The sequence below is a fragment of the Leiobunum rupestre genome, chromosome 4 (genome assembly GCF_980474605.1).
Source record: "Leiobunum rupestre chromosome 4, qqLeiRupe1.1.hap1, whole genome shotgun sequence".
In the NCBI taxonomy this organism is placed as follows: Eukaryota; Metazoa; Arthropoda; class Arachnida; order Opiliones; family Sclerosomatidae; genus Leiobunum; species Leiobunum rupestre.
Window position 1 is genome coordinate 9,550,455 of NC_143387.1, and position 11,006 is coordinate 9,561,460.

The following is an 11,006-nucleotide window of genomic DNA, read 5'->3' on the forward strand; positions in this document are numbered from 1 at the left end:
ATGGAAGCGGATGTCCTGCAGGCCTTTCATAACAACCCTTCAACCAGCACATGTGCTGTCGCGCATTCCTTGGGGTACAATCATTCGTCCGTTTGGCGTGTTCTTCACGATGACGGACTGCACCCTTATCACCGGCAAAAGGTGCAAGATCTCAAAGCGACCGATTTCCCATTGCGCCTGGAGTTCGCACGATGGTTTTCCGAGCAAACCGCCCAAGATCCTGTTTTTCCAAGATCTGTACTGTTTAGTGACGAAGCCACATTTTCCAGGGAGGGCATATTCAACACGCACAACCAGCATGAATGGGCCCACGTCAATCCACATGCGACATTTACCCGTGGATTTCAAGAAAAGTTTAGCGTAAATTTGTGGGCTGGAATCGTTGGAGATGTGTTAATTGTTCCTTACATGTTGCCGCCAAGACTAGATGGGACGACGTACATGGTTTTCCTTCGTGACCTCTTACCTGACCTTCTTGAAGACGTCCCGTTAGCAATTGTAAGACACATGTGGTTTCAGCATGATGGGGCTCCGGCTCACTTTTCCTTGCGGGTACGAGCGTTCCTCGACGAGCAATATCCAGGGAGATGGATTGGCAGAGGCGGTCCAGTCAGATGGCCTGCAAGATCACCGGATTTAAACCCACTTGACTTTTTCCTGTGGGGGTGGATGAAGGAACTTGTCTACGAGACACCAGTGGAGACGGAAGTGGATTTGGTCTAAAGAATACACGCAGCTTCGGAAAAGATTCGTACCACAATTGGAGTGTTTCAGGCCGTACGTTCATCCCTTCTTCATCGCTGCCGACTTTGTTTAGTAGCTGGAGGACGACATTTTGAGCATTTGCTTTAAAAAATAAAAGTTTTTTGCACTCGAAAATTTTGAGTTTTTTGTGGTAGTACTACCCCTTTAAAACTGGCTTTCTATCTGAGTTTTCTGTTCGTTGGAAGCTTACATTTAGGCCTTTTTAGGCCAAACTTTAACGCTCTCTAGCGCTTTTCCTATTCGGCGCAGAGGATCGCGACAAAGACAGTCATACATTTTTACTCGACCTCTGAAATACCCTGTATAAAGATATAGAATCTGATGTTTGTATATATATATATATATATATATATATATATATATATACTGTACAGGGTGTCCATTTTTAATCGAAAAAGTGATTTTTCTCAATAACCGTTGTAGTTAGAATTTTCAATTTTTTTGTGTTAATTGTCAGTACCGGGGGCCATTGTTGTACACTCTTTTTCAAAAGTCTTTGGATGTGGGCGATTTTGCAGTAAAAACCGATTAATTCAAAAACTGTTAATCGCAAAGAAACGGAATTCGAGAATATCAATAAGGGTATCGTTGTCCATCAATTTCAGTTGTTTGCGTGACCCAATTTTAAGCACGCGCCAAAATACGCGCATTTCCCAAATATATAACTTTCTAAAATATTGATTTTAGGAGAAAATAAATGTGATTTTCAGAATCAGTGGGGTCAATTTATATTTAGAAAGTGTCACTGTAGTTGTCGTATCTTCGTTATTTCACGAGCAATTCGCGCGTGATTAAATTTCAGATTTTAGGTATTGCCTACTTCGCTCACTATGTCAAATGGAACTTAATATCAAAACATTCTATTATAGAGTATTTATTAACGCCGTTAATTTTTTATTTATGGCAACATGTTATATTTTTACTATCTATAAAACACTAATTGTTTTTAAATGGTAGAGCCGCGCCTCGAGTTAGGATGCGATTAGGGTTTTTTAGGCCACAGCCTTGGAACACGCGTATTCCTTATAGGTTGCTTTTCTTATCATTAATGCGCTGAAGATATAAACACAAATGTGGAGTTAAACATAAAAAACTTCAACAATAAGACACCAACAATAGTCGCTTGTGAAAACTAATTGGTGAGCAACAGCGCGAACTATTCAGCCTTTGGTAATGCTTCCAGGTGAGAGTTATTTCTAACAAAGGATCTGGGACAATTTCTTAAAGCGAGTCTACTATTCGTTCTATATTTGTTCCGAGTGGAAACCAAGTTAAAAGAGTCTCAGAACTTACGGGGGCTGGCGACTTACGTAGAATATTTTAAGTTATCGCTGCGATAATGGTCCCCCCCTACAAGCAGCTTCGGCGCCTATACTTCGTATTCCTTCTGTTTTCCCGGTATGTATTTATTTACGGTACGGGGGTATACAAATCTATTAGTCCATGTAACCAAGTTTTAGCAACTTGCTAAGATACAGGTAGCCACTAGCCGAACCCTTTAACTCTACCTACACTACGAGAAAAACAACTTGTTACTAATTATTTAAATAAAATTAGGAACACGAGCAACGTAACGAGATTATTCGTGACCGAAAGTAACGTTTTAATTTGTTGGTTAACTAAACATTCAATTTCAACCCTTTCTTATATACTGGTGTCTACATATATTGTTGTTTTAAAATTTAAAATTAAACCGCGTTGTAACCCGCCCACCTGAATTAATGGCTTCAAAAGTCGCTTGATGACTTAGGCCTAAGGCGGTGCCTTAGTTATTAGCCTAGCTGATTATAACAAATAATACATATGAGCAAAGAGTATAAAAACTACGTAACCTAGAGATATAATGACGGTCGAAAGCAGTAATGGAAGTTGTAGCAACCGGGGGGGGGGGGAAGTCACTCAGTGAATTTGCACTTCAAATTTCGGTACCGCAGCGCCACTACGGCAGTTTTAAGTGGCAATCATTTTGATTTAGTTCAACATTCTTGAAAATTCCTTAAGGAATTGGTTACCTTTAGGACTTGGCAACGTTAGAGAACAAACGCCTTATTCTTCACTTTTTGAAAATAAACACCGAAACAACGAATCCACAAATTCTAACTAAAAAAATCACGAAACAGTAACTAATTACTATCACTTTTTTGAATTGACAGATATTAGACAATTAAATATCCAAAATGCCAAATTTAGCACCTCCGCAACACCGTAACTGCCATTTTTCTCCGGTTTTATTATTTATTGTACTAAATACTGCCGTAGTGGCGCTGCGGTACCGAAATTTGAAGTGCAAATTCACTGAGTGCCTTCCCCCCCCGGTTGCTACAACTTCCTTTACTGCTTTCGACCGTCATTATATCTCTAGGTTACGTAGTTTTTATACTCTTTGATATGAGGCTCACTATAATACAAATTAGGCTTACTCTAATAATAATTTGGCTTAAAACAAATTGATTATTTATTTAATAGTCAAGCATACAACCCCCGTTTGCCAAACATTTTCGTAGTCGTCTACGGAAGGACATACACAATCTTCGAATATAACCTTGGGGCACCAAATCGAAGGCATTTCGCACCATTTGTAGTAAATCTTCCCTGCAATCATCGCCCACAGATTTTCAAACGTTGAGATACCTTCCGTGTCAAGGAATGCGGTCACAATTCTGGCCTTGTGTGCGGGGCAGTTGTCACACATAAATTCAAATCTACAATACAAAAAATATATAAATATTAAAAGCTATATTTATTTTTTAGATTTGAAAAAATCTCACTCCGCCCCGTGATCCAGTCCAAAAATGGCGACCGCAGACGGAATCATCGCTTCTCGCAATACATTGATGTAGGTGTGGCCGGTCAATCTTCCTTCAACATGGTGTAGGATCCCGGCTTGGTTGTTTCCGATACAAACCCACATATTGACGCTAAATCACCTCCTCGAGACCCAGCAAGTGGGCGAAGATGAGGAGCTTTGAAAAGTCTATTTAAAGTAGTGTCATATTTAATAATTAGACTATTTTATGCTTGTAAAAGTATTTTTTACAAGCATACAATAGCCTAATTGTATTTACTACAAATGGTGCGAAATGCCTTCGATTTGGTGCCCCAAGGTTATATTCGAAGATTGTGTATGTCCTTCCGTAGACGACTACGAAAATGTTTGGCAAACGGGGGTCGTATGCTTGACTATTAAATAAATAATCCATTTGTTTTAAGCCAAATTATTATTAGAGTAAGCCGAATTTGTATTATAGTGAGCATCATATGTATTATTTGTTATAATCAGCTAGGCTAATAACTAAGGCACCGCCTTAGGCCTAAGTCATCACGCGACTTTTGAAGCCATTAATTCAGGTGGGCGGGTTACAATGCGTAAGAGGGTGGTGGTAAAAAAACAGCTCCCTACACTAACTATTACCGTTAACCTCAACACGTAACATTTTTGTAATATGTGGTAATTTTTGACACGACCAATTCTTGTAATGCTAAATTCCTTAATGAACCAGACCATTTAAACAACTGGGACGTTTAAAATTACAGCTAGATGAGCTCATTTTGTTTAAAATATAAAATGCTAAATAATTCAATCGGAACGTAGAATTAACCATACTTTTGAGAAAAGATTTAAGTAACAAGAACGTGGAATCGAGGCGAGGATCAGCGCGCGCTACAGCTATTTCCGGTTTCCCGAAAATTATTAAACGCTGTCATACAGTTGTTACGCCAGTTTCTTACGCTTTTACAAAAAGGCAAATTTACTCTCCGCCATTAACGGTTTAATTTTAAATTTTAAAACAACAATATATGTAGACACCAGTATATAAGAAAGGGTTGAAATTGAATGTTTAGTTAACCAAGAAATTAAAACGTTACTTTCGGTCACGAATAATCTCGTTACGTTGCTCGTGTTCCTAATTTCATTTAAATAATTAGAAACAAGTTGTTTTTCTCGTAGTGTAGGTAGAGTTAAAGGGTTCGGCTAGTGGCTACCTGTATCTTAGCAAGTTGCTAAAACTTGGTTACATGGACTAATAGATTTGTATACCCCCGTACCGTTAATAAATACATACCGGGGAAACATGGATTAATGGATTTATATACCCCCGTACCGTAAAATAGAAGGAATACGAAGTATAGGCGCCGAAGCTGCTTGTAGGGGGAGACCATTATCGCAGCGATAACTTAAAATATTCTACGTAAGTCGCCAGCCCCCGTAAGCTCTGAGACTCTTAACTTGGTTTCCACTCGGAACAAATATAGAGCGAATAGTAAACTCGCTTTAAGAAATTTTCCCAGATCCTTTGTTAGAAATAACTCTCACCTGGAAGCATTACCAAAGGCTGAATAGTTCGCGCTGTTGCTCACCAATTAGTTTTCACAAGCGACTATTGTTGGTGTCCACATTTGTGTTTATATCTTCGGCGCATTAATGATAAGAAAAGCAACCTATAAGGAATACGCGTGTTCCAAAGCTGTGGCCTAAAAAACCCTTATCGCATCCTAACTCGAGGCGCGGCTCTACCATTTAAAAACAATTAGTGTTTTATAGATAGTAAAAATATAACATGTTGCCATAAATAAAAAATTAACGGCGTTAATAAATACTCTATAATAGAATGTTTTTATATTAAGTTCCATTTGACATAGTGAACGAAGTAGGCAATCCCTAAAATCTGAAATTTAATCACGCGCGAATTGCTCGTGAAATAACGAAGATACGACAACTACAGTGACACTTTCTAAATATAAATTGACCCCACTGATTCTGAAAATCACATTTATTTTCTCCTAAAATCAATATTTTAGAAAGTTATATATTTTGGAAATGCGCGTATTTTGGCGCGTGCTTAAAATAGGGTTTCGCAAACAACTGAAATTGATGGACAACGATACCCTTATTGATATTCTCGAATTCCGTTTCTTTGCGATTAACAGTTTTTGAATTAATCGGTTTTTACTGCAAAATCGCCCACAGCCAAAGACTTTTGAAAAAGAGTGTACATAATGGTTATCGATTTTCAAATAATATTTAAACATTTTGAAAAAATAAATTTTGATGTATTGGAACTCGTCAAATTTTGCCAATGAGAAAAATGTAGAGCGACGTCGAAAACATAAGAATAACGTTTGGTCGTTGAAAACACAATAATTTTTCACGAAATTACAAGCGTTTCAAAATTGACTTAACGGGTAAACAAAATAATTGGAAAAATCAAAAACTAGAATCTTTTGGATGCAGTGGAAGTCGTAAGACAATATAATTTTTGAACTAAATATTCTTTTTATTTATTTAATGCAAGATTCTAAATTTCTAACTCTCATTTAAATGCTATATTACCATAGAACATTTTCGTTCAGTAAATACTCGGGGAACCTTCAAGATATCACGTATCTAATTTCGGGGATATTGTTCTTGGACTTTTTGTTTTTTTATTAAATTTAATATAAATAAATACAAATTATATTTAGTTCAGTCGAACAATAATATTGTCTTACGACTTCCACTGCATCCAAAAGATTCTAGTTATTGATTTTTCCAATTATTTTGTTTACCCGTTAAGTCAATTTTCAAACGCAAGTAATTTCGTGAAAAATTATTGTGTTTTCAACGACCAAACGTTATTTTTATGTCTTCGACGTCGCTCTACATTTTTCTCATTGGCAAAATTTGACAAGCTCCAATTATTCAAAATTTATTTTTTCAAAATAAAAATGGACACCCTGTATATTACCTTCTATGCAGTATGCACGCCCAAGATAATTGTCCGATTCGCACGAAATTTGGCCTGTGGCATTGTGGCCCCTGCCGTCAGGTTATAGGGGCGTCTTGAGGTTGCTAACCTTCGTAGTTTTTCACCACGGGACCAATAACCGGTGATCGCAAGACCGAAACCCCTGACCTCACGCTGTCAAGAGACGCGGGTTTAAGAAACACGGGAGTTTATATCTCTGGCTCTTATTGCCTCACTTAGCTGCTGCATGGCACGACCTTCGACCATTTTCGTTCGCGTTCGTTCTCTTTTCTCAGCCCCCCGCCCCCTCCCCTCTCTATCTGTGTCAAGCAGACATCTTGGCCCGGGCCGTATTCATTCCACGCATATCCATAATACCAACCGGCATGCCATTGGATTGTGTACAAAAAGGTTTATCATAATTACATCTTAATCTAATCAAAGAAATCAAATATATGTTAATATTACAAGATATGATATTTTGCACTATTAAACGTTTGCAATTTAAAAAAATTCCTTTTTACTATTTAAAAATAATTTAATTTGGATATTTAATGTAAAGTGCATGTTGTTTCCGTTTTCTAAACCCCAATTTACTCAACTAGCTGAAAGCCCGGTCGGAGGCCGGGCTTTCAGCTAGTATAGAATATAACAGAATAGAATGTGCAATAAAACAATTATAAAAAACCAGCTAGTTATTACACATTGTCGGTGTTACAGAAACATACCTTACATTAAATTAAAATTTAACCATAAATAACAACAATAACAAATCCGGATATATATATATATATATATATATATATATATATATATATATATATATATATATATATATATATATATATATATATATATATATATATATATATATATATATATATATATATATATATATATATATATATATATATATATATATATATATATATATATATATATATATATATATATGGATATATATATATGGATATATATATATATGGATATATATATATATGGATATATATATATATGGATATATATATATATGGATATATATATATATGGATATATATATATATATGGATATATAGATATATATATATATAGATTTATAAAGATAGATATAGATATATGTATATAGATATTTATATATATAGATATATGTATATAGATATTTATATATATAGATATATATGGATAGTTAGATATATATAGATATATATGGATAGTTAGATATATATAGATATATATGGATAGTTAGATATATATAGATATATATGGATAGTTAGATATATATAGATATATATGGATAGTTAGATATATATAGATATATATGGATAGTTAGATATATATAGATATATATGGATAGTTAGATATATATAGATATATATGGATAGTTAGATATATATAGATATATATGGATAGTTAGATATATATAGATATATATGGATAGTTAGATATATATAGATATATATGGATAGTTAGATATATATAGATATATATGGATAGTTAGATATATATAGATATATATGGATAGTTAGATATATATAGATATATATGGATAGTTAGATATATATAGATATATATGGATAGTTAGATATATATAGATATATATGGATAGTTAGATATATATAGATATATATGGATAGTTAGATATATATAGATATATATGGATAGTTAGATATATATAGATATATATGGATAGTTAGATATATATAGATATATATGGATAGTTAGATATATATAGATATATATGGATAGTTAGATATATATAGATATATATGGATAGTTAGATATATATAGATATATATGGATAGTTAGATATATATAGATATATATGGATAGTTAGATATATATAGATATATATGGATAGTTAGATATATATAGATATATATGGATAGTTAGATATATATAGATATATATGGATAGTTAGATATATATAGATATATATGGATAGTTAGATATATATAGATATATATGGATAGTTAGATATATATAGATAGTTAGATATATATAGATATATATGGATAGTTAGATATATATAGATATATATGGATAGTTAGATATATATAGATATATATGGATAGTTAGATATATATAGATATATATGGATAGTTAGATATATATAGATATATATGGATAGTTAGATATATATAGATATATATGGATAGTTAGATATATATAGATATATATGGATAGTTAGATATATATAGATATATATGGATAGTTAGATATATATAGATAGTTAGATATATATAGATATATATGGATAGTTAGATATATATAGATATATATGGATAGTTAGATATATATAGATATATATGGATAGTTAGATATATATAGATATATATGGATAGTTAGATATATATAGATATATATGGATAGTTAGATATATATATATATATATATATATATATATATATATATATATATATATATATGTATTAAGATCAACCAGATATTTTCTTTGTGTGTTAATCACAAAGTTTTACGTACAACTAGACCATTTTATTTGGTGCATAGAAAAAAATTTCAGAGCTTACCTAATAAATTGCGGATTTGCAAAAAGTAAGGCATCCGCGATCACTCTCAGAAAAACTATTTGAAAGAGAAGAAATCCAAAAGCTCGTAACAACGAAAAAGATAATGCTGGATTGTGTTCCATCGGTGGGATCCTTTTTTGAGTTTGGCTTTCGTTTATTTCAGGAGGCGTTCTTAATCTAATAAAACTGATGAATATAAATTGAATTTCACTTGAACAAACGGTAATATCTTTGATAATATCATAAATAAGCGCAATGCTGGGCTCACGCGCCAATTACATACAACATGGTCAATAAATGTATTTTTGAAATTTAACGATGTTCTGACCTGACAAACGGTTGATATTTTATTTTATATACAGATCTAACCGAAGCTTAGCACTTAATTTTAAGTTTGCTCTTTTTATACACTGACTCGGATCCACCATCGAAATTAGATACCCATCCAAAGGCCAGCAAATAAGTATTATAAATAAAGAAATTAAATAAATCACTTTACTGGAAATTATTGTAATCTTCAACCACTAAGGGGGATATAATCCGTCGTTGAAATTGATTACTTGCTTTTTAATGCGCGAGACAATGCTTTTCGATATGAGCGTCAATATTTCGTTTCGAAAAAAATCATGTCTTGGTTCCTTTAATCAGTCAAATTTATTCGTCAAGGAGTAAAGCGCAACAATGTTAGGTTTTATTAATTTCATTAGTATAAAATATTGTTAATAATATATATATATATATATATATATACCTTGAACACATAGAAGTTACATAAATGAATAGATAAATCATGATTAATGATAGTTTGACATTAACTCTTCTCAACCTCTAGAAATTATATTTGAAATTTGTGGTTTACCAAATTTAATTTTTTAATTTCATCTGGTTGACCTAATATTTGTTATATGTAATATTACTAGGTTATATTTCTTGCTTAGACTAGTTTTAATAATTGCTAAATATTGATACATACTTCTGATCAGTTGAGCAATACTTCCAAAACTTCCCAAATGTTTCGCTCGCTGTGAGGGTCTTCTCGGAGTGAAGAAGATCGAAAATATCAGAAGGCCCTAAGGGACTTTTCCAGCCTCTCCAAATGGTACTTAACCGAATTATACCATAAATAACGTTATTTTGCTTGCAATTTGTTGTTTATTAAGTATAAACTTACTTGGTTAGCCAGGAAAAAGTTAATCGGGACAAACTTGAGGCTGTAGCTTCAGGTGATGGCTACTTGAGAAATATTATTTTAATTCCTGGCCAAAATGCGAAGTACAATGTACACTCTGTTCTAAAAGTCTTTGCCCGTGGGAGATTTCGAAAATTTTCGCTCGTCATTTCTTGTATAGTTGCATCAAGTTGAAGCGGACATCGGTAGTAGATAAATAAAATGTTTAGCTACAAATTGGCCAAAATAATTTTCTGGATAGACTTATAATTTGGCCTATTTTGGCCTTAAAGAGGGGGTGTCAACTTCTTTATTTTTGATCTCAGGTCATTTTAAACCCGATTGTCGTGTTCTCCGGGGTTGATTTATTTTTAGAACGTGTTGGAATTATTCAAATCGACGCATTGGTTTAAAAGATATTAACCAAAGACATTTTCACAGAAATTGAGAAATATCTAAACATCTCACCAAGCCATTTAAAATAATATATGTTGACGGGTTCTGTCGCCATCTATAGTTCCTAGAAGTAATATTTTTTGTTTAATTCTAAATATGTAACAAATTGAAGGTTAACATAAATATTTTCTGGCGTCGCCCCTGTTCGTTACTCAAATGAGCACATGAAAACATTTATTATTTTAAATGGCTTAGTGAGATGTTTAGATATTTCTCAATTTCTGTGAAAACTTCTTTGGTGAATATCTTTTGAACCAATGCGTCATTTGAATAATTCCAACACTTGCTAAAAATAAATCAACCCCGGAGAACACGAAAATCGAGTTTAAAATGACCTGAGATCAAAAATAAAAAAAGTTGACA